This window comes from Neofelis nebulosa, chromosome 15 (genome assembly GCF_028018385.1).
Source record: "Neofelis nebulosa isolate mNeoNeb1 chromosome 15, mNeoNeb1.pri, whole genome shotgun sequence".
NCBI classification, from domain to species: domain Eukaryota; kingdom Metazoa; phylum Chordata; class Mammalia; order Carnivora; family Felidae; genus Neofelis; species Neofelis nebulosa.
The window spans coordinates 56612420-56638918 of NC_080796.1; positions in this window are offsets into that span (position 1 = coordinate 56612420).

Genomic DNA, 26499 nt, shown 5'->3' on the forward strand with positions numbered 1-26499 from the left:
TCTCACACCAGTCACAAAAATAAACTCAAAATGGATAAAGGACCTGAATGTGAGACAGGAAACCATCAAAACCTTAGAGGAGAAAGCAGGAAAAGACCTCTCTGACCTCAGCCGTAGCAATCTCTTACTCGACACATCCCCAAAGGCAAGGGAATTAAAAGCAAAAGTGAACTACGGGGACCTTATGAAGATAAAAAGCTTCTGCACAGCAAAGGAAACAACCAACAAAACTAAAAGGCAACCAACGGAATGGGAAAAGATATTTGCAAATGACATATCGGACAAAGGGCTAGTATCCAAAATCTATAAAGAGCTCACCAAACTCCGCACCCGAAAAACAAATAACCCAGTGAAGAAATGGGCAGAAAACATGAATAGACACTTCTCTAAGGAAGACATCTGGATGGCCAACAGGCACATGAAAAGATGTTCAACGTCGCTCCTTATCAGGGAAATACAAATCAAAACCACACTCAGACATCACCTCACGCCAGTCAGAGTGGCCAAAATGAACAAATCAGGAGACTATAGATGCTGGCGAGGATGTGGAGAAACGGGAACCCTCTTGCACTGTTGGTGGGAATGCAAATTGGTGCAGCCGCTCTGGAAAGCAGTGTGGAGGTTCCTCAGAACATTAAAAATAGACATACCCTATGACCCAGCAATAGCACTGCTAGGAATTTATCCAAGGGATACAGGAGTACTGATGCATAGGGGCACTTGTACCCCAATGTTTATAGCAGCACTCTCAACAATAGCCAAATTATGGAAAGAACCTAAATGTCCATCAACTGATGAATGGATAAAGAAATTATGGTTTATATACACAATGGAGTACTACAGGGCAATGAGAAAGAATGAAATATGGCCCTTTGTAGCAACTTGGATGGAACTGGAGAGTGTGATGCTAAGTGAAATAAGCCATACAGAGAAAGACAGATACCATATGGTTTCACTCTTATGTGGATCCTGAGAAACGTAACAGAAACCCATGGGGGAGGGGAAGAAAAAAAAAAAGAGTTTAGAGTGGGAGAGAGCCAAAGCATAAGAGACTGTTAAAAACTGAGAACAAACTGAGGGTTGATGGGGGGTGGGAGGGAGGGGAAGTTGGGTGATGGGTATTGAGGAGGGCACCTTCTGGGATGAGCACTGGGTGTTGTATGGAAACCAATTTGACAGTAAATTTCATATATTAAAAAAAAAAAAAAAAGAAGAGGTGAGACATAACTCAGAATATTACTCAGCCATCAAAAAGAATGAAAACTTGCCATTTGCAGAGATGTATATGGAGCTAGACTGTATTATGCTAAGCAAAATAGTCAGAGATAGACTAACACCATATGATTTCACTCATATATTGATTTAACAAACAAAACAGATGAACATAGGGGAAGGAAAAAAAAAGAGAGAGAGAGATCAGGATGCCTGGGTGACTTAGTTAAGCATCTGACTCTTGATCTCAGTTCAGGGTCATGATCTCCAGTTTCCTCATTTTAAGCCCCATGTCAGGCTCTGTGCTGACAGTGTGGAGCCTGCTTGGAATTCTCTCCCTTTCTCTCTGCCCCTCCCCTCTTCATTCTCTCTCTCTCTCTCTCTCCCACTCTCTCTCTCAAAATAAATAAGTAAAAACCTAAAGAGAGAGAGAGGCAAACCATAAGAGACTCCTAACTATAGAGAACAAACTGAGGGTTGATGGAAAGAGGTCGGTGGGGGATGGGCTAAATGAGTGATGGGTATTATGGAGGGCACTTGTGATGAGCACAGGGTGTTATATGTAAGTGATGAATCACTAAATGTTATACCAGAAATCGATTTTACCATATGTGTTAACTAACTATAATTTAAATAAAAAGCTGAAATAAAAAACATTTTAAATATCTAAGTAACTATTTCATGTGTATAAAAATAATCCCTATTCCATCATGTTCATGTGTAAGTGAAAACTAAATTAAATCATTAAGTCTTTGTGTCATGTGATTAGTACTTATTGGGATAAAATAATTAAGACCTCTAAATGATGTTTAAGAAGTTTATAGTTATTCTACTTGCAAATATCATTATGGGAGTTGATTTTGTAACTGACATTATTGTAGCAATAGAATATGAAAATGGCCATTGCCTATGGTAACAAATGTATATGATGATTAAATTTTGTTTGAAATGGTTATTATCTGCAAATATATAATTTATGATATAAGAAATAGAAAAATTAATCAAAATTACTGAAAGCAGATTCATATTTTATCATAAATTTCAAACCAACCTATTGAAATGTTGACTTTTTTTGTTCTGATTATTTTATATTCAGTAAAACAGATCTACAGAAATAATAATGGATGTGGATAATGGATTTCTTTCAAACATGAAGAAAAACACTTTCGAATATTTTCTTTAAGTTCCATAAAAATAAAGTATTTTAGATGTTTTGACATATTCCTTGATATGCCCCTAAGTGTAAGAAAATTTCTGCTCTTGTTAAACACTTGTAAAAGGAATATTTTAAAAGTAAAATAAATGGAATTCACTTGTTTAATAATTTCTAATTATGACCCTGTATGCAAGTAAAATTATTCTTCATTCCATCTCATAAGTGACTTTACAAATGATGGACTAAAAAACAAAGCAGACCATTTTACGTTAGACAAAAACAGAATGTATTTATTTGCTAAATGTATCCATAATATACTGTCATTTACTAATGTAACTGAAGGAAGTGAATGCATTTCAAAATAAAATTCAATTAGCAGCTCTCAATAAAGCTTCTCCTAAATTCCCATTAAACACTAAAGTACACACACATAAAATATTCAGGTGGGGACTTAGATCAATTATTTTGTAATCCATGTGCTGTTTTATTTCTTCCAGGACAGATTTAAAAAGAAAAAAAAAAAAAGGAAAACATTTAAAACACTTTTGCAAATCTAATTACCTTGATGCAGAAATAGAAATAACATAAAAAGTAAAATGTTTAAAAGAAAAAAAAAAAATCAGTGTGCACAAGCCTTTTTTTTCCCAATTTGAGGAAAGATAATGGTAAATTTTAGAATAATAAAGTTTTTTTTTATTTTCTGCAGTTCTAGTACTTTCATTAAAATTTTTGAAATGAACCCAGAAATATTAAACTGTATCCTTTCTCTTCCTTTTGTTGATTAATGTAATTTTAAAATACTTACAGTAAGAATTTATAAAATGTATTCATTTTTTTTAACCAAATCAAGCTGTTAATTATTCCAAATTACCAAACCAATTTCCTTGTGTTTTTGGTCAAATCTTATTCCATTTCTGTTACTCCATGATAATTTTAGAGTTAGGTGTGCTAGCTATAGGGAATTAAATTCAGATTTGATGTGCATCACAGCACCATAAAGATTCATTAATATACTACATATGATTTTTCTCTGAGAAATTGTTAGAAAGCAAAGTGAAAAATCCTGGGGAACACATGGGTTTGGGTGGAAGTAAGTACAATTTTTTATTATTGAAGTATAATTTGTAACAGGTTCATTTTGGACAAAGAAAACAAGAGACACATACTAGGACAGGAAGATAGTGTGAGTGGACACAAATAATATATTAGCAAACAGAGCCAACATTAACAAATGGTAAACATGAGTAAAGGTATACAAGGACCAGGGCCTTTGTATTATTTTTTTCCTGCTATTTTCTGTACATCTAAAATTATTTCCAAATAAATTTTTTCAAACATATGCTTTGAATAATTATATGAAACATAGGATGATGAGAGGAAATAAGCTCTTTTTAGTGATTATAAAAAGACAAAGTTGATCCAGAGTACATCTTTAAACGTTATTTATATCATTCAAATTTTTAAAGAAAAGTTGAAAGCATAAGGGTTTTGAAACTTATGACTAACCTATTTACTACTTAATTCTCCATGTTCTCAATTAATTTGGATACTTTATCTGAATTTTGCTATATTTTCAACTACAGAATGTTAAACCTGAAAGAAATATAGAACAAATGTATAATTTTACAGAACAGGAAATTAGGTCTAGATAAGCAAAATTGTTTTTCCTGAGCTCAGTTGAGATTTTTTTGAGAACTTTAATGTAAAAGATTACCATGAGCTGTTGATTATGGAGGGATTATGCAGAATTCTTGATATTTTAAATCCTCCTTTCTAAATGAATGTGTTGATGATATCTCAAGTATCTTTAAGAGAAAAAAAATCAAGATTCATTTTCTTTTCTTCATTCAACATTCAAAATATATAACAATTTTAACCTTCCAATAATTTTAGGTAAAGAGTGAATAGCTTTGCTTTCTGATTAATTACACTTTAAGTGAAATCTAAAATTTATATTATCTCTTTAATAGTATTTCTTGAAAATGATATTGAATCTCATGTGTTTTATATAGTTAGGACATGTCATAAAGTCCATTATTTATGTACATTTCCTATTGTACAATTCTGTCATAAACATTTAATGACAAGTTAAATTTCAACTTAGTTTGTGTAAGAACTTGCTAAAATATGGAATGTTAAGAAAAAAATGGAAATTCAATTCAGAAGATATTCAGAAGAATATTGTTAACTCTAATATATTAATTCTTCATTCAAATAAATGAATTTTTATTGCTAATAGATATAATTTTATTTTATACATTCAGTGTATAAATTATGGTGTTTATTTTTTTATTTTTAAATATGGTGATCTCCAGATCAACTTAATAGAAAATTTGAATTATACTTATCTGAATTTTTCATATGTTCCTTAGATAATTCTTTTGTAGAAGTGATCACTAAATTGGCCTTGAAAGAATTAATAGTGTTTAATTTTCCTTAGCAGTTTATTCTGGTTATGAAAGTCTGATTAAGTGTTTAAGAGTAAAATAAATCAAGTAGATAGTCTACTCTTTTATAATTCTTGTGAATTACCCACCTGTGGACTGTCAGCTTTATAATAAATAGTTCCTCCCAAATTTTAAAACATAAAATTATTACCATCCAGGAAATGCCAATGCAATAAAAATAAAATTTTAATTATTTTAATGTTTTAAATGTGCCTTCAATTAAAACCTGGGAGTTAATAGTTGGCAAAATCATAGGCATTAAAAAAAGGTAATATATAATGGTAGAAATTAAAGTACTAATTTACAATATATGCTGGTTACCGAGTTTTCACACAAAAAGCTGGTGGAAAGTATTCTGATTGTACACAAAAAAACTTGTGAAAATACTTTGGTCTTTGCTATGGACCAAATGTTTGTGCTCTTCTGCTACAAATTCATATGTTGTAGCCCTATTACTCAATGTGATGCTATTTGGAGATTCAGCCTTTCGGAAGTAATTAGGGTTAGATTAGGTCATGAAGCTAAGGTCCTCATGATGAGATTGATGATCTTAAAAAGCAAAGGAGGAGAAAGATATTTCTCTTTCTGCACACAGAAAGGCCATGCGAGAATGTGAGGACATAAGTACAAGTTTCTGTCTGGAAGCCAAGAAGAGAGAGTTTTCACCAGGAGCCAGATCAGCTGGTACCTTGATCTTAGACTTCCCAGCCCTCAATCCATGAGGAAACAAATTCTTGTTCAAGCCACCCAAAGTAGATCTAAGCCTAAAGTGTTTTGTTATGACAAAACAAGCCAGCTAAGATAACCTTACACAAAAATCTTATTAAAATATTTGCCTTAAGTTAAAATAACAATTTCATGTAAAGTTTTGATCTTCTTTATCCAATTTTATACACAAAGAATTCTTAAAGTGTTATTTTAGTGAGAAATTATTTACATACTGATGTAAATATATGTATTTATACATGTATATATAAGTATATATATACTGACATTATCTGTGATCATTAATTATCCATTTAGTTATCCTCAAATATTTATTGAGAACCTATTTGTCTGTATATGGGCACTGAAGATTAAACAAATAAATAAGAATAGTTACTTACCCCTAAAGGAACAGACAACAAACACTAACCAAGTAGATTGATTCAGATGGTGATACATTGTAGGAAGAAAAAGGAAGGAGGTGGTGAACTAGAGAAAGGCTTTGAGGAAGGGGAGGATAACTTGAAGATTCATCAGGAAGACAATTTATGAAACAGTAATATTTAAACAGAAGCTTGATTGATAAAAAGTACAAAGCCATGTGGTTAGCTGAGGAAATAGTTTTGCAGGATGGGGGAATGCCAGTCACTGAGGCCTCAAAGAGGTTCTACTACCTCTATTTCTAGAGACTTGCAAACATGTTGATCTTGTATTGTGTACATTGTTTTCAAAAAACGCAAACAATATTTCTTTTTTTTTTTTTTTTTTTTAAATTTTTTTTCAACGTTTTTTATTTATTTTTGGGACAGAGAGAGACAGAGCATGAACGGGGGAGGGGCAGAGAGAGAGGGAGACACAGAAGCGGAAACAGGCTCCAGGCTCCGAGCCATCAGCCCAGAGCCCGACGCGGGGCTCGAACTCACAGACCGCGGGATCGTGACCTGGCTGAAGTCGGACGCTTAACCGACTGCGCCACCCAGGCGCCCCACGCAAACAATATTTCTTAAGCAATGTTATACTTTAATTCAATTACCTCACCTAGCCATTATATCCATGTAAAGTAACTAAATTCGTAAGTCTTTTAAAGATGAAGATTCCTCATTCCTGTGCCAGGATCATAGAGATAAAAAGAAATAGACCGGGAACAGGACTCCAACTCTGCCCAAGACCCACCACATGGTCTCCTGTCTCTGCTAAGGCCACCTTCCATACTTATTGAGCAACTCTATATACAACTTAACTTTTTAAGAAAATAATTTTGTTGATTTCATTGTGAGAATTTGAGTAAATACTATGATATAACAAAAAGAAAAATCCTAGGGCACTGAAAAAAAATAAATTAGTAACTAACCATTGTCCTAACAAGTATATGCACTTATCAAGCATATGCACGTATACAAGTACATGCCTTATCAAGTATATGCACTATATAGTAAACATTCATACAGAATAGTTCAACAAATTGTTTTGGTTAAGATGGCTATAATATAACATTTTTCTTTTCTACTTGAAATTGTTTTTCGAGACGAAATAATTATTTTGTTTTGATGAAAATACCGTATTTCTTCCTTCATTTAAACACATTTACTTACGTAGTAATAAGGCAGAAATATTTCTATGACATTTTTTGAGAAGGCCTCCCTGAAAAAAATTACTATAAACATATGTTATTATTAGAAATACTGGCAAGGAATGATCTTTAAGTTATAACTCACATAGGACTTACTTATCTAAATTTGTATTCAAAGGCATTGCATATATATAAATAATTATAGCTAAGAAAATTTTAGCTTTTATTGATTTATTTCAGTAGTCATTAAAAATACTTTCAGGAAATGGATAATTGAAAGAAAAACTAAAAAAAAAAAACCTAGAATCTATTTTTCAAGAAAAGGTCAAGACAATTGTGTCCACCAAAAATATTTCTTGAATATTTAGTTTTTTTTTTTAATTTTTAAATGTTTAATTATTTTTGAGAGAGAGAGAGAGAGAGAGAGCAAGCAGGAGAGGGACAGAGAGAGAGGGAGACACAGAATCTGAAACAGGCTCCAGGATCCGAGCTATCAACACAGAGCCAGACACGTGGCTCACACCCACTAGCTATGAGATCATGACCCCAGCCGAAGTCAGATGCTTAACTGAGCCACCCAGGCACTCTAAGAATACTTAGTTTTTTTAAAGGTATGTATTTTAACCTTAATAATATAGAACTATATAATATAAACTTAAGAACTACCTATACTTCAATTGCTGGATATGATTTTTTTAATTATTCATAATTTACATCAAAAAACACTTCAGAGATTTTAAAGAAGTTTCCCATACATAATCTTGGTTTCCCACAATAATCCTTTTAAATGGTCAAGGTAGACATTCAAGCTGAAGTATATTAAACTGTCAATGGCCTTTCCATGTTTTCTTTTAACACCTAGGAAAGAAAATATAACAAAAAATGACCCTAAGACTCCTAAACCTTTGTAACATTCCAGCTTTAGCTTTTGTATAAACCATTGTCATTTAAGTCTAAGAAACTAACTTATGCTTTCCAGGGTCAGAAGGGAAGGGCAACAAGGTAGATTCTGTCCAACTTTTGATTTGAAGAAGAGGGTGAAGTAGATAATTTATTTTCATTTCTTTAAACAAACACCTTATTTCATCCTCTTTATGAAGAAGCTCCAATTATTATATCTGAACATCAAATTCAAGTAGCAATTTCCCCGGTGAAGCTTATCCGTGTTTACCTATCCAAGTCCTGAATTTTCTGCTTTATACTCTCAAAGGTCTCTCAGGGAGGCTCTGAGCTTTTACCATATTTTAAAGCAGCTCATGTTCCACTGAATGTGCCATTAATTCCATCTAGATATTCGATATGTGAAGATTATCTGAAAGTTCTTATCTGCTAAATATTGGCCACGGAGAAAAATTATTCATTCCAGACAAATAAATTTATTTTAAAAAACAAGTCATGGGGCGCCTGGCTCAGTCGATAGAGCCTCTGACTTTGGCTCAAGTCACGATCTCTTGGTTGACGAGTTTGAGCCCTGAGTTGGACTTTGTGCTGACAGCTCAGAACCTAGAACTTACTTCAGATTCTGTGTCTCCCTCTCTCTCTCCCCCTCCCCCACTCACAGTCTCTCTCTCTCTCTCTCTCTCTCTCTCTCAAAAATAAATAAACTTTGAAAACATAAAAACCAAGTCATTACCCTTAATTGTTTATGTTTGCGTAGATTATTATGACTCTTCATTTTTTAAAATTTATTGTCTCTTTAATTTTGCTGGAAATTCTAAGGTTTGAAACCAAAAGATATTCTTATACTATGAACATAAGCTCTAGAAAATATTTGTTATTAATGCCAACTAAGAAACAACCTCAAAATTAGTGATTTTTTACAATATTTTTAATGTTTACGTATTCTTGAGAGAGAGACAGAGCACAAGCAAGGGAGGGGCAGAGAGAAAGAGGGAGACACAGAATCTGAAACAGGCTCCAGGCTCTGAGCTGTCAGCACAGAGCCCGACGTGGGGCTCTAACTCACGGACCGCGAGATCATGACCTGAGCCAAAGTGGGATGTTCAACCAACTGAGTCACCCACGTGCCCCAAAATTAGAGATTTTTATTAAAAAGTTTCTTTTAATGTATCTGTGGGTCAACGGGGTTTCAACTAGTACAGGCTAGATTCTGGAGTGACTGTCCTCCAGGCCACAAAAGCTGGTGTGGATCTACTATTCATTCCAGGTTAGAGGGATAACCAGGGCTGCTGTGCTTCTCAGGTCTCTTTTCCGATGTGGTTGAGCAAGCTACTCAGGCCTGGCAAACTAAAATACTGAAGACTTAAGGCCTGCTCTTACTCACCATATGCCATCTCCAAAGCAAGCCACATGTCCAAGGCCTATGTCAAAGGTCTACCCCTTTGTACCCCTTAAGATACATCCATTATGAAGACATAGCAAAGATGTGGATGTAGGCAATAGCCAAGATATGAAAACAACCCAAGTGGTCCATTAATGAATAAATGGACAAAGAAGATGTGGTATCTATGTACAATTTAAAACTATTCAGCCATGAGAAAGGATATCTTTCCATTTGAAACATCATTGATGGAACTTGAGGGGATTATAAGTAAAAAAAAAAAAAGTCAAATAGAGAAAGACAAATACTGTATGATATCACTGACATGTGGAATCTAAAAAAGCCAAACTCCTAAAATCGGAGCTTAGAACAGTGGTTACCAGGGAGTTTGGGGGTGGGAGATAGGGGAAATAGCAAGATATTGGTCAAAGGGTACAAAGTTTCAGTTGTAAGATGAATAAGTTCTGGACACCTAATATGCAGCATGGTGATTATAGCTAATAGTACTATATTGTATACTTGAGAGTTGCTAAAAAAGATCTTAAATCTTCTCACTACCAAAATAAGAAACAGTAATTATGTGATGTAATGTAGGTGTTAGCTAATGCTCTGTTTGTAGTCATTTTGAAATATATAAGTTCATCAAAACAGCACATTGTACAACTTCAATCTACACAATGTTGTATACCAATTAGATCTTGATAAAACTTGAAAAATAACTAAAATAAGGGTAGAAAAATCTTCACACTCTTGCACACAGGTGGGGGATAAGATTAGGAATCCCCCTGGCTTACACCAATGGGTTAACAAAGCATAAAGAAATACAAAGTCATAAAATGCTCACACCTGACTTTGGGTAAACCATATTGGCACCCAAGAATAGGGAGGCACAAAGGTGCCAGGATTAGGAAGGTGCAACGGCACCCCAAAACAGAGAGGGGGTGCAGAGCCCTCAGAATAGAGAGGAAGAGGCAAAGGCCTGAAATAGGAACAGGTGCAAAGGTGCCCAATACATAGGTATATGAAATAAACAAGATTAGATATTCAGGGTGGAAGCACCCCCAATTTAGTACGATAGCAGAAAAGCTGTTTTCACAGGAGGCTAGGACAAGGTTAGGTAAATTGGTGAACTGGACTCTGGACTGCTGTGCTGCAGGCAAAGCAGACCAGAGCAGAGATGGTTAACAAAAGAAAAGGTGCCTTGTCAACCCTGAGGTTATTTCCTCCTACTGGTCTCATCCCCTAGGATAGCTAAGATAAACAGAGGTGCTGGCTCATGTTCGCTATACACAACCTTCCTCCCAACTGCCCAGCCCCCTAGATTTTGTTTTGTATCAACCCAAACCCCTAACCCCAAATATCCTCAAGACCCCCTTTCCCTCACGTCCACAAGTTAATGTTCACAAATTCATTGTCCCTCTGTGAGCATCCATCACCATGTTTGTAAGCCTTCTTATCCTAATAAAAATGAGACAAGAACCCTTATTCGGGGATCTTGTCTTTTCCCAGACAATAGCCATCTCTCACTTTCAATCCTGCGTCCCACTCTTTTGCTAGACAAGAAGAGAACTTTAGACCCAGAGTCTATGACACACATACGCACAAAGGTGTGGAAGCAAGGACAGGTGAACCACCATTTCGAGTCATTCAGTCTACAGCAAAAAATCTTTGTTCATGTATATGTGTATATTCCTAATAAGATTATTAAAACATGAGTAACAAAGTTGAATTTATCATGAAGTGTAATGTTCAACAGATATAATTAGAAAATACCTATTATTCTAAAAAATATCTGTTTTGAAATAGCTTAAAATTCACTATACTTGTATTTTGTTAATATTCTTTAACAGATAAATATCAAATAAGAACTACATGCCATACCTGTCTGAATGCTAAAATTGACAACACAGGAAATAACAGATGTTGACAAGCATATGGAGAAGTGGGAACCCTCTTACACTATTGGTGAAAATGCAAATTGGTGCAGCCATTCTGGAAAACAGTATGGAGATTCCTCAAAAAGTTAAAAATAAAACTACCCTAAGACCCAACAATTTCACAAGAATACAAAAATACAGGGGCACAGGCACCTTGATGTGTATAGCAGCATCATCAGAAATAGCCAAATTATGGAAAGAGTCCGAATATACATAGACTGATGAATGATAAAGAAAAATAAAAGTTATTATATATATATATATATTATATATATATATATATATATATATATTAAAAAGAATGAAATCTTGCCACTTGGAACAATGTGAATGGAGCTAAGTGAAATATTATGCTACATACAATGCTAAGTGAAATAAGTCAGAGAAAGGCAAAGACCATATGATTTCACTCATATGTGGAATTTAAGAAACAAGAGATTGACAAATGAACATGTGGGAAGGAAAACAAGAGAAAGATTGGGGGAAGCAAACTATAAGATAATCTTAACTTAGAGAACAAACTGATGGCTGATGGAGGAGAAACGTGGGTGGGAGATGGACTGAATAGGTGATGGATATTAAGGAGGACGCTTGTTGTGATGAGAACTGGGTGTTATATGTAAGTGATAAATCACTAAATTCCACTCCAGAAACCAATATTTGTACTTTATGTTAATTAACTAATATTTAAGTGAAACATTTGGAAAACAATGAACACCTACTATGCATAAAACAAACAGAAAACAACTACATACCACAAACTCTTACTGATTTCAAGAGTAATATTTCTTTAAATCTTACTATGAACAAAAAAACTATACTAAAAACTTTCTTAGGAATTAGTTTATTTTTTACAAAACTACCACGAGGTGGGTATGATTGTCCAAAATTCATAAAGAAAATTAAGATAGAAAGTTTAAGTAATGTGTCCCAGATCAAAGATACAACCTAAATTCATGCACTCCATACTCACGGAGCATACATTCTTGTAAATACCAATGTATCTGCAAGTATTGTGTGATTTCTCAACTACTTCTACACTAATGCCGTATCTATAAATAAACATAAAATAACAACGTGCTCAGAAAACTCAAGAAAAATATTTTGAGACAAGCAAGAAAAATGTTCTCCAATATTCAGCCTAAGGAAACTAGTATTAAAAATTCTAGAATAGTTTCATTCTCTGATCAAAAATAAATTTGATCTTCCTTTTAAAGTTCACCTTATACCTCTTCTTGTGTTAAGGCATTAAAAGGAAAAGGGGATAGTATAAAATTGGTATAGCATTTAGTTAATAAGCGTAAAATATCTTGACTTATTTCATAAGTTCATAGTCATACTGATGCATATCATTGCCACAAAATATACTGATTTAATGTTGATTTTCAACATAAAGATGCATTTTGTATTCTATATCCATATTGGCAGTGAATTTGATAATGTAGTTGTATAACTTATAAAAACATAGATATATAAAGCATTCTAGTGCATCTTGACACTTTCAAGGGACACAGCAACATCCCATAATAACACCCAGCACTTTTGCAGAAATAAAGGAAGAATAGAAAAATATTACTTTCAAATACTCTGTGTCTTTATTCAGGTAGGAACACTTAAATCCAATTCATAACTGAATCGTTGGTGTAGATGGCCTAATGGACATGTGTAAACTGTTATCAAATTAGCTTGAACAATTTCCTGTGACAAGCACTTGTAACACTCAATAGTGTTTGGAGGTAATTTCAGTTTGGCTTTCTATTTTGAATTCAGGAGTTCCCATGTTCTCATCAAATCTGTCACAAAAACCTTTACTCTCGTAGAGTATGTACCAAAGCTGCTCTAAGAGTTCTGCTTCAAATTTATCCTTATCATGACACGTCCTGCTCAGAGAGTCTGCCTGTTCACAGAGAACTTCGGAAACTTTGAGTAGACCAATGCTTTCGATGTTCTTATGAGCCTGTCCATTCCTACATTTGCCTCAGTGACTCTGGGTTTGAGGTAGTAGTGAAGCATGCTGATGTTTCTAACACCTTGAAATCTTTGAGGTGTCCCAAAAGCAAGGTGAGAATCAGAAAAGTATAGGCTCTACAGTAGAAGGTAATGTGTTACATCCCGAAGGATCCATCCTGAGGCCTCCAAGGACTGAATCCTGAAATCGTCTCAATAAAAGTGAGCAAATTCAAGCCACCACCCCATTTTTACATCATGAATTTTCAGGGTATGCATCCAAAAAAGATATTCTATATCATGTCTCCTGAGCTATTCAATCGATAAATGAGAAACAGAGATTTGTAATTATCATAAAACACTCTAAAACATACATTTCCTTGATTTTCCTTACTATATCATGAGGCTCTGAGCTGTCAGTACAGAGCCCCAAAAATATTTTTCCTTACACTATTATTTTTTTCATTATTGGGACAATAAATATGTTTTTTTTCAAAATACAATGTACCCAAATGAATTTTTAAAAAATCAACAGCAAGCAATAATACTCAAGAATTGACCTCTTGATTCTTTTTGAATAGCATTCAACCCTAAAAGTCTTTGATTTGTCTTTAATATATACAGTAAATTTTAATTGTTCCAAGCCTATTTTTATTATATCACTTCTGACTGCAGCATTTCAAGTAAGTTATGTTTCGGCATGAAGAAAACAAACACAGCTTTAGCCAATTTATTTAGCTAAAGATTAAAAAATAAATAAAGGTGGTCTGGTGATGACCTAGAAAAGTTTATTAATAATTGAAGCTGCTTCTCCCTGGCAGCCACATCCCCTAAGTACGTGCACAGGTGTTGCTGATCTCTACAGCAAGAACTTGCCAGAGTCGACGGAACAGCACAACTTCCGTTACACTCTACCATCGAGGCTTAGAACATTATATCAGAAGAAATGGCATTCACAGTGTATGTTCCTTTCACTTAAATATTTATGAGCATCAGACGTTCTTGTATCTGAAACCAGTGCAATATCATCAAGGCCATATTCTCAACCAGAGAGAGAAAGCAAAGTCACTTCCCAGGTGTCACAAGATAGCATCTGTGTCTCCATCTTTCCAGTAACAGAGAAAGATATTTTCTTTCAGCCCATGACATGATGCTGGTTTAATTTTCCTTTACATGAGTGGAATTGACAGTGAGTTTTGTTGTGTAGAACTCTGGATCACAAATGTAATGCACCATCCATACCAATAACCTACCTATAATAAAGATCAAGTAGATATTATTATTATTTTTAGGGTAGGGGCACACCACTTGAAATGATCATTTCTTTTCACTAAGTCCTCTGTCACCTCTAGCTCACTGTTGAACCTTGGTTTCCCCACTTGTCCACCCACTGAAATTGCTCTGGCAAGTGTCACTGATGCCCTAGGTCTGAACAAATCCTCAAACTCTTTGACTTCTTTAAAGTATGTTGACACTTTGCTGGTTGGAGCTTACTTGTAATCTGGGTTTATTCCAGTCTATGTTCCTGCTTGGATTTTGGATGGTATTTACAATCTGCCAGTGAGATGTACTTACATGAGTTTAGAGAGCAGAAGCAAGATGAGTTTCTGCCTCTGGCAGTGGCAGCAGCAGAGGCATGGGCTTTTGGCAAACGTGGGCATTGGCAGAGACCAGTCAGACTCCACGTTTCTCTGCCAGTCAGCAGTCTTAGGGTAGTGAAGCAGCTGTGACTGCAGCAGATATTTTCTGTGGCCTTCTAAAGTCTAGGTGTCAGCAGCAACCTCCTGGTATGAGGCATGCAGATTGCAGTGCCATGACTTAAAGACCTACTGGCAGCCTTATCGGACTTCTCTTCCTCCAGCCCCTCCTGCAATTTAGTAAGCACTCCATTCCCTATACTGTAGTCCCTTCTGATGGAAATATATAGAGCAGCTTCCCTTCTCTCACTCTAAACTGATTATGCAGTATTTTCTTACCAAGCGTGGTTCTAGAGAATATATCTTTAATGATGGAGATTTAAGATTCGTTTTGTATCTTTGTATCTATTTTTATCTTTATAAGCCTGAATTAATGAACAAAACATGAGATGCATATTTCAATCCTGCAAATTATATGTTTAGATTATATGCAATTTATAATATAAATTGAATTCTCATCCTTATTAGATCACTTATATAAAAAAGTAGAGGATTGATGGAAAAGGGGATCTCATAATAAGAATGTGATCTTTGGTGGATTCTGGGTACTTCGATCTCACAAATCCCAGTGAGCCTTCAGGCAAGCAGAAACAGTCCTCTTTTTCAGTTTGAGGGAGCTGGCCCTCTCTCATTTGAAGACCTTTTAATGATCTCATATTGATTGTGATTGACCTTAGTCTTAAATAGATTGATAGTTCACTAAAGCTCTAATATACATATCTATGCCTATACCAACACCTTATAAACAAAGATTTGCACTGTATAATTACAGTGAAGACTTCGACACACTTAACCAGGCCCCAGTCTGATCTACTTTTCATTCCCAGGAGCCCTGCAAATAGAGGTGACCCAACTTTCTAAGTGAGGATTCTATGACACTACTAAAATATTATACTAGCAATCTTTTTTTTTTTTGCAGTTTACCCCCAAAGAGACTCACAACCATTTACCCACAACATTGTGTACCAGGAAAGGAAAATATGTACACTTTTCTAAAAATTCATTCTCTAGCTTTAAATTGTTGCTAATTACAGGAAATAAAAAGAGAGAGAAAGAGAGATGGCATAGATAGTTAACTCTCACGAAATGTTCATGTCCTCCTATTTTAAAGCTTCAGGTTTAGGTTGATGCCTGGACTAGTTCTGTCTGGTAGAACCTATATGGTTCCTCTCTCTCTCTTTTCCTGCCACGACATTCTTGGAGATTCTATGTACTAAGTTTCAGAGCTTCAGGATGTCAGATAAGTACTTGAGTAAAATCTGCCTGTTATATAAACAAGACATAAATAATTAGCATGTTAAGCCCCTGATATCTTCATATATAATGCTAGCAGTACAGCCTTTTCTATAATAACAAGTACAGAAATTGCTATACCCAATAGGTTATTGTTACGACAATAACAGCCAGAATAACCCCTAACATCTGTAATATTGGCTTGGTGACTTGTAGTGGATAAAAAAGAGAGTGGCAGAGAGAGTGGATAATCACATCTAAGGCTGGACAGATGGAGATCTGGTGTATGCCACAGCAAGTCATTTTGTAAAGCACTACTTATAATAAGTTTGCAGGCAAATGTCCCCATATTAAACCAGTAGAGGAAAGAGTGTCGTAGTCGGAGATGCCTGTTTTTAACAAGTTATTACAAAAAAGACTTAGAGGAAAAGTTGGCGGAGTTCCAAGGCAGAAATGAAAGTGACCTTACAGAGTTGTAAAAGCAGACAACTGCTAGACTCCAGCAGCAAGAAATGGGATTTAAAAAGACTTTGATCAATAAAAGCACACTAAAATTTTTCTTGTTAATGTTAAGATTAGGGTGTAGCTGCACCCTTATATTGTTCCAGACAGTCAAAAGCAAGTTGCTTTTAAGTTGAGAAAAAGAGGGATAGGGTTAAAAAAAGTGGAAAAAATAAAGTTGTAAAGAGCTATGTCATCAAAGTGGTTATGGGCATGTGGAACTGACTCAAATTTCAACAGCTTCAAAAATTTTTGCAGGAAATATGTTTCCAAAGAAACCATAGCTTTTACTAATGAGTTCTGAATTTCTGAGTTTTAAAACAACTCTTTAGGTACTTCAAATTTTAAAAGTAGTAAATGACTCTTCTTCCTAAACTGAAGGACAAGACAGAGCTGAAAAAGCATAACATAGTAATTGTAAGAGTGGATGAACTTTAGGGGAAAAGGCTGTCATCCTTGTTAAAATCACGACCATATAAGGACCAAGTGAAATCCTGATTTTTGGAATGGGAACATCCACTTGAGAATTTGGAAGATCCAGATTCCCTTGAATTCCGTGCCTGAAGAAATGATCTAGCTCCCAATCCCCTCCCTGTTGGTTGAATAAGAAGACTTGTTCTTTATCCATTAATCAGTTGATGGACGTTTGGGCTCTTTTCATAATTTGGCTATTGCTGATAATGTTGCAATAAACATTGGGGTGCATGTGCCCTTTTGAACCAGCATTTTTGTATCCTTCGGATAAATACCTAGGAGTGCAATTTCTGGGTCGTAGGGTACTTCTGTTTTTAATTTTTTGAGGAACCTCCATACTGTTCTCCAGAGTGGCTGCACCAGTATGCATCCCCACCAACAGTGCAAAAGTATTTCCTTACTCCACATCCTTGCCAACATCTGTTGTTTCCTGAGTTGTTCATTGTAGCCATTCCGACAGAATGAATGGATAAAGAAGATGTGGTATATACATATAATGGAATATTACTGGGTGATCAAAAAAGAATGAAATTTTGCCGCTTGCAGCAACATGGATGGAACTAGTGTGTTATGCTAAGTGAAATAAGTCACTCAGAGAAAGACGAATATCATATGATTTCACTCATATGTGGAATTTAAAAAATATAACAGGTGAACCTAGGGGAAGGTAGGGAAAAATAAGATAAAAACAGAGAGAGAGGCAAACCATAAGAGACTCTTAAATATGGAGAGCAAACTGAGGGTTGCTGGAGGAGAGATGGATGGGGGGATGGGTAAATGGGTGGTAGGCATTAAGAAGGGCATTTGTTGGTATGAACACTGGGTGTCATATAGAAGCGATGAATCACTGGGTTCCACTCCTGCAACCAATAGTACACTGTATGTTAACTAACTTGAATTTAAATTAAAAAAACAGTAAAATATGACCAAAAATAAATAAATAAAAGAATATGCCACAGTAAACCTTTGTGTTTCCTATGAGTTAATATAAATATTTGGTGAGATATCATTAAGCATAACAACATTTTTGGGAGCACCTGTGTGGCTCAGTCAATTAAGCATCTGACCCTTGGTTTCGACTGAGATCATGATCTCAAGGTTTGTGAGTTTGAGTCCCACATAAGGCTTTGTGCTGACCGTATGAGGTCTGCTTGGGATTCTCTCTCTCCCTCTCTCTCTGCCCTTCCCCTCCCACTCTGTCTTTCTCTCTCTCAAAAATAAATAAATAAACTTAAAAAGTTTTTTAAAAAAGTAACATTTTAAAACTGTTTCTGAGGTTTAATTGCTGGAGGACTTTTTGCTAAGTGAAATAAACCAGGCACAAAAGAAACATGAAAAAAAAAAAAAGACTTCTTTTTTGCTTGGAGTCTGAAAAATATGCAAATAAAACTGATCCCTTAGAAGGCATTGCTTGCCCTCTTTAACATTTGCCTCCATTTCCTCTTCAGACCACCAGACTTATAACTAGGGACCAAAGACAACAGGACTCAAATTGGGAAATGCTCACCCAGCTAAGCCGACTGAATCCTGACTAATACAAAACCCTGGGATTCTTCTCCTGAATATGAAATTAATATAGATCACCGTTTACTAGAGGTCTTCACTTCGATATCCCAGAGATACTCCAATTCAGCACATCTGAAATTTAATTTGTTTTCCCCTTAATGCTGTCCTTAGGAATATTGATCCAAACATGGGAGAGTTGGTTCTATATCACAGAGTAGCTAGGGTTTCTCCAGATACTGACATGCAGCATATCAGTTTCATACATGCAAAGGGCTCTAAACCCAGACAACCTGAATTCAAATCCCAGGTTCCATGCCTTTTAGTCTGTTTTATCTTCTTAATAATTTTATTGTGAAAATTAAATATAAATGTACATAAGTGCTTGTAATTCTACCTCAAACATAGTAAGTTTCCAGCAAATGTTAACTATGTTTGCTATTACTTAAAATGGGGAAGTGTGGGGCGCGTGGGTGGCTCAGTCGGTTACGTGGCCGACTTCGGCTCAGGTCATGATCTCGCGGTCCGTGAGTTCGAGCCCCGCGTCCTGCTCTGTGCGGACAGCTCAGAGCCTAGAGCCTGTTTCAGATTCTGTGTCTCCCTCTCTCTGACCCTCCTCGTTCATGCTCTGTCTCTCTCTGTCTCAAAAATAAATAAACGTTAAATAAAAAAAAATTTTTTTTTAAATGGGGAAGTGAAAACTTATGTGAGGACACTGGTTGTAATATTTATCATTTACTAGATATCGTGCTTAAGTTTATTACAAAATAGTCTGAAACTATGAAACACATTAATTAATAGTGAAATCAGTAAGACCATTAAAATCAGTAAGACTACTAAAATGGTTAACATCATTACTATAAAAATTAAAAAATTATTGACCCTGAAATAAATAATGAAAGGGGTGAAAGAGGTACATATTAGGGGGGAAAACCCTAATCATTTGTACATCATGTGATCATTCATCTAAAATATATAAAACTTAAAAATAGCTGGGAAATGATAAAAGAAAGAATGTAATGAGTGAATAAGATAAAATGATTAATTACAAGTTTTAAAAACAAAGTTTCATATGGTCAAAGAATATCCAGGTAGAAAAACAGAATGGGAAACTCCTCCAATCAAAAGAGCATTACTAAATGTATAGTCAGCATTGGGGTGCCTGGGTGGCTCAGTCGGTTGGGTGTCTGACTTCAGCTCAGGTCCTGATCTCACAGTTTGTGGGTTCAAACCCCGCGTGGGGCTCTGTGCTGATAGCTCAGAGCCTGGAGCCTGCTTCAGATTCTGTGTCTTCCTCTCTCTCTGCCCCTCCCCTGCTCGTGTTCTGTCTCTCTCTCTCTCATAGAAATAAATAAATATTTTAAAAAATGTAAATATATAGTCAGCATAAACATATAAGTGATGTTTATAAAACATGTGAAGACAACTCTAAAAGTGTAGTAACATTTATTCCATGTCCCTGAATGGGAAAATGATGTTTTTAAGGATTCTATTTTTTTTTTTGGTTCTATAAATATAATTTAATTCTGATCAAAAGCTCCAAGAGATTTTCTGTATAGTTAATGAAATGATTCTAAAGTTAACCTATAACATTAAATGCATATATGTATATGTATAAAATTTATAAATTATGCAAAGGGGAAAAATGGATTCACTTTAAATAAAACAGATAATAAAGCTACAGTCTCTGAAGCAGTATGATGCTGATACAGGAAGTTATTTTATTTGAGTAGAAAAAGTAGATTTTTTTAAAGAAGATGTTGATACCACTATTAATGTACTATAAAGAAAAACATTGAAACTGTAAACCATAAAATCATACATTTTAACAAAAATATAGGTTAAAGTTCATACAATTGTGAGCTCCTAAGAATAATCAATGACCTCCTAAAGTAAATGACCTCCTAAGAATAATACTGAAAGTATAAACTGAGAATACATAAAACTGACAATTTTAAGTATATATTAAAATTAACTGTCTTATACAATACAGATGATGTTAAGTAACATATTATCTACGGTACATATTTCAGATCTTAATAATTAGGATCTCTTAAGACAAAAAAGAAATAGGAAGATGACCAAACAGAGGTTATGAGTATTTCACAAATACACACATGCAAAGCTAAGATAAAAATATTAATGAAACACAGAATTGGAAGAGTATAAGGAAAAAACTATCACTCAATAGTACTGAAAGATGCATCAGTTATGATCTACTTTATAAGGAGAATTTTGGCCATGTGTTGTAAAACCTAAATATTAAAAAATCCTCAAAATTCAAAAGGACTAATTGCTTTTTTTATAATTACTGCTTACTCCTGAAGTAGAATAGTAATTTGACTTTGAAAATGATTATGTAGAACTACATTTAAAGATAAAGGGTACTTTTTACATTATAGTACTAAATAAAAATTACATTCTAGTAAACAATGGACATAGTATAATCTCAGTGTTGTGGGAAAACACTCTATATGCATATACAGAGAAGTCTAAAAAATACTTAACCAGAAGTCTAAAGTTATTTATCTCTGGTGATGAATTATTATTATCTATTTCACCCTTTTTCTTTATATTTATCCCTGTCTTATCTAATTTGTTTTGTATCGTAGACCTACTTTGCATGGATTAAAATAAACTGAATTCTATAGTAAATAACTTTTTTTTTCATTTTGTAGTATTTCTTCCGTCATTCTTACATTCTTCCGTGTTATATTCGTACATTATAAATTCTTAACTCTCATTGTATTATAAATTCATACTGAAACAATACCTCCATTACTATTATTATAAAAAATCTTCACAGATTGGACATATCAAAATTTGTGGTAAAAATTATGGCCTCCAATGCGAGAAGCAGTTCTTTAATAATATTTTTTTCAAAATGACATAATTCACCTTAGCAGAAACTGGGCATCAAATATAATTCTATATCTATCTTTATATGGTTATTTTGTAGAAAACTTCAAGGAAATTTTTGAAAGTAACTCAGCATATGGCTATCCACAAAAATGATGGCTTGTAGGTAGTTGATTACGTATTGCAGTGTGCTAAATTACAGAATGGGATACTGATCATCATAAGAACTGTGAACTCCATGAAGGCAGAATATAGTTTTCATTAATCTCCGTGTTTCCATGACCTAGTATATTGCCTAACACTATTAGCACTTTTGAATTAAGTATTTGTTGAATAAATAAATGACTTCATGATTTTGTAAGAGCAATGTAGTCACGGTTCATCTGCTAGTAACGAAGATCATAAGCTGGTACTTCAAACTGCTTTACTTTTGCATTAAAAAAAACATAATTAGGACATTTAGTATGAAATTACTAAAATGTTTATTTCTTTAAAAGACTGATATTTTTACAACACAAGAAATATCAGGTGTTGGCAAGGCTGTGGAGAAAGGGGAACCCTCTTGTACTGCTGGTGGGAATGCACACTGGCGCATTCTGGAAAGCAGTATGGAGAGTCCTCAAAAAGTTAAAAAGAGAACTGCCCTACAATTCAGCAATTGTGCCACTGGGTATTTACCCAAGGAATACAAAAATACCAATTCAAAGATATACATGCACACTGATGTTTATAACAGCATTATGTACAGTAGCCCAATTATGGAGGCAGCCCAAGTGCTTACCAACGGATGAATAGATAAAGAAGTGGAATTTAAGAAACAAAACAAATGAGCAAAGGGAAGGGAAAAGAGAGAGGCAAACCTAGAAACACGCTCTTAACTATAGAAAACAAACTGATGGCTGCAGAGCAGGGGGGATGGGTTAAATAAGGGATGGGTATTAAGAAGGGCAGGTGTTGTGATGAGCTCTGGGTGTTGTATGAAGGCGTTGAATCACTATAGAGTGCACTTACACTGTATGCTGACTGGAATTTAAATAAGAGGGTTTTTTTTAATGGTTAATTTTTGACAGAGAGAGAGACAGAGCATGAGCAGGGAAGGGACAGAGAGAGAGGGATACCCAGAATCTGAAGCAGGCTCCAGGCTCTGAGCCGTCAGCACAGAGCCTGACTTGGGTCTCAAACCCATGAACCATGAGATCATGACCTGAGCTGAAGTCGGACACTTAACCGACTGAGTCACCCAGGCGCCCCGAATAAAATCTTTTTTAAAAGACTTATGCTTTTGAGGCGCCTGGGTGGCTCAGTCGTGTGAGCATCTGACTTCAGCTCAGGTCATGATCTCGTGGTCTGTGAGTTCGAGCCCAGTGTCAGGCTCTGTGCTGACAGCTCAGAGACTGGAGCCTGCTTTGGATTCTGTGTCTCCCTCTCTCTCTGTCCCTCCCCTGCTCATGCTCTGTCTCTCTCTGTCAAAAATAAATAAACATTAAAAAAAATTTAAAAAATAAAAAAAATACTCATGCTTTTATTAAAATGTAAAAATGCCCCAGTCCTGATGACAAGAAGAATTTCTAAAAAAACAACCACAAAAAGTATTCCAGTAAACTTAAACAGAGTCCCTCTGAGAATACTCTGAATGCTCTTGTTAGGAATACCACATAGATCCTCTCCACATTACTATGTCTTAAATGGTTTTAACACTTGTTCAATCCAACCATATTATAGAATATCCAATAGTTTCATTGACAGAATTTGGACTTTAGTTACGTGAATAGTGTATTTTTCAATCCCAGATTATGGAGGACATTTGATCTTACTTTTTGCATACTAAGTACTTTTTCCCATTGCGATATTTTATTTATTTATTTAAATATTTAGTTTATTTTTGAAAGAGTGCACGAGTGGAGGAGGGGCAAAGAAAGAGAAGCAGAGAGAGAGGGGGACAGAGGGAGACAGACAGAGAGGGGGGCCGAAGCAGGCTCTGTGCTTACAACAGGGAGCTTGATGTGGGGCTCGAACTCACGAACCGCAAGATCATGACCTGAGAGGAAGTCAGATGCTTAACCAACTGAGCCACCCAGGCATCCCTCCCATTGCAATATTTTAAAATGCTCTTTTAATTCACGCCTCCATCACATCTATCACATATTAAAATGCATCCTAGGGGCGCCTGGGTGGCGCAGTCGGTTAAGCGTCCGACTTCAGCCAGGTCACGATCTCGAGGTCCGTGAGTTCGAGCCCCGCGTCAGGCTCTGGGCTGATGGCTCGGAGCCTGGAGCCTGTTTCCGATTCTGTGTCTCCCTCTCTCTCTGCCCCTCCCCCGTTCATGCTCTGTCTCTCTCTGTCCCAAAAATAAATAAAAACGTTGAAAAAAAAATTAAAAAAAAATGCATCCTATAATTAGCAGTGGGTGAGTTTGTTAGAACAATAAAAATGATTATTTTAATAAAAGGTTTGTACAGTGGACAGTGTTGATGCCCTCTTGGCTCACTCCCATCCCCATGGACCACTCTCCCAGGTCAGAGCTCCTTTACCAGCATCTGTGTGCTTTGCAGTTAAGAGTTTGCACTTGTAAATTTATTCACATGAATGCCCTTGAGCACTGGAGCTGCCTGTGGATGAAAAGCCAGAAATAATTGGGAATTTTTTTTTTACCCATCTTCATCCCCCCAGAGTGGTTGTAGCCAAACACTGACAGATTTGGAATTGTAAAATCCAGCTCCTTTGCCTCTAGACAGATAAACCGTGGGGTGTAGTTTACTCTCCAGAGCTTCCTGAGGGATCAGGTTGAGCATGGAACTTAATCTGAAATCCCAACTTTGTTTAGAATTTCCTCCTCCTGATTAGAGTAAGGTAATGTTTAAACATAAAAATATGTATAGCTTTACACAAAGTGAATCTATACTACGTACTTAATCTAAATGTCTTTTCCAGAAGAATCTTTCAATTTAAACTTTTTGGAAATATTTTGTTACAGTTTTCTCATGATTTAACAATAAAGACTATATTTATAAGTATCTCCACATCCTACTGGGTCCTGGCTAAATCTTTCGAGCATGCAGAGCTTATGATTATTAATATGTCTTCAGACTTTTTTCTTATCTTTCATTCACATTACAGTTCTTATGTACAAATAAAATACTTGCTCTAAAGTCGGTAGCCAATATGGTTATGCTGAAGAGATAAGGTTTAATTTAAATATATATACACACATATATTCTTGTTTTGAAGTGAGTGCTCATTTTCACCCTCATTATTTTGGAGAAACATAAAAAATCTCTTTTTACTGTTTGCTTTCCTCTCTCCTTCAACTAGATTGGGCAGATTTATTTCTTGTTCTTTTCACATTAAGTAACCGCACTAGTCAGCATGTTCAGATGTTTTTAAAGTCTCATCAATTTAAGTTCTATTGCTTAACACGTCTGACAACTGTACATGCAATTGTATGGAAACTAACAGAAACTTGAAAATCAGTAGTAAGTAGTTAAATAAAAGTTTTACTCTTTAAAAAAGAAGACTCTATCTTTTTGATGGTTGTTTTGAGAATATGGCAAATACAAGTAACTATTAGAAGCAGAAAGCCTACAACTTCTAAAACTTTTCCTTCTCTAACATTAAATATCACCAAAACATTTCAACAGTAACTGTTTTTCATGTGGGATCTTGATCCCACATAGTAACAGGGAACCTCCATTACCTGAAATTCTGCTGAAATTAGTTAAGGAGATCATAGACCTGTTCAAAGGTAGTGCAGTATTCTGGTTCAGAATGCATGATGTAGACTTTTGTAACTACTCTAATTCAAAGCATAGAAGCAAACTGCATAATCTTTGTATCCACAATTTTCCACAAATTTCTATAGAAATAACACCTACTTCATAGAGCTTCTATGAATATATATTCATGTTCTATAGTTTTCTGCGCTGTCCTGCCTGCTACAATGTAAGGGGACTTTTGCAGACCTAAACTGGACAAAACTAGAAAGTTGTTCACCAAGCATGCATATTCATGTTTATACTTGCCCTTTTTTTTTTTTTAATCTTCAAATTGTCTGTTGAATGCATACTATATTTAGGTACTCACTCTCTAGGCACAGTGGACTTTACGTGGCCTACATGACTTCTTGTGGCTTACATCTTAAAGAGTGAGCAGAAATTTTTTTAAAAGAGACATCTGTAGAATAATATATTAAAATTTTAATTAGTGTGTGAATATTGCTAAGCTACAGAACAAGGAGGACACGCTGATTTACTTAGGATAATCGATGAATGCTTCTTTGAGTTGGTATCATTTGCATAGAGATATGAAGGATGACTGGGGTTAGCTTCAGTGAAAGTACACCGAAGGAAGACTATGTACAAAGGCCCCGAGGCAAGGAAAAATTTAAAGATGACTAGGGGAAGGGGAAGGAACATCAAAGACTGAAGAGTTGAGAAGGTGTAGGATAACTAAGAACCTTGAAGACTATGATAAAAAATGTTGGTTTTATTCTTAATTAGATGGAGATTCTCTGAAGGTGTTTAAAGAGTAAAGAGACATTTAAGTGGTATTTATTTAAGAATGTCACTCTGGCTGCTGTGGAAAGGAATAAAGATTGGAGTTACAGGATCTAGTTAGGAGTCTATGGCAAATGCCAGTATTGACAGGTAAGGTTGAGAGAATACACAATTTAGAGTCAATGTTCCCTAGGGGGTTTTTTCTTTATTTTTTTTTTAATGTTTTATTTATTTTTGAGAGAATGAGTATGAGTCAGGGAGGGGCAGAGAGGAGACACAGAGTCAGAAGCAGGCTCCAGGCTCTGAACTATCAGTACAGAGCCTAACGCAGGGCTAGAACCCATTAACCAGGGGCTCATGACCCTGGCTGAGGTCAACTGCTTAACCGACCGAGCCACCCAAGTGTCCCTCGATATTCCTTAGTTTTAAAGGAGGTAAGCTGAGGGGCGCTTGGGTGGCTCAGGTGGTTAAGCATCTGACATCA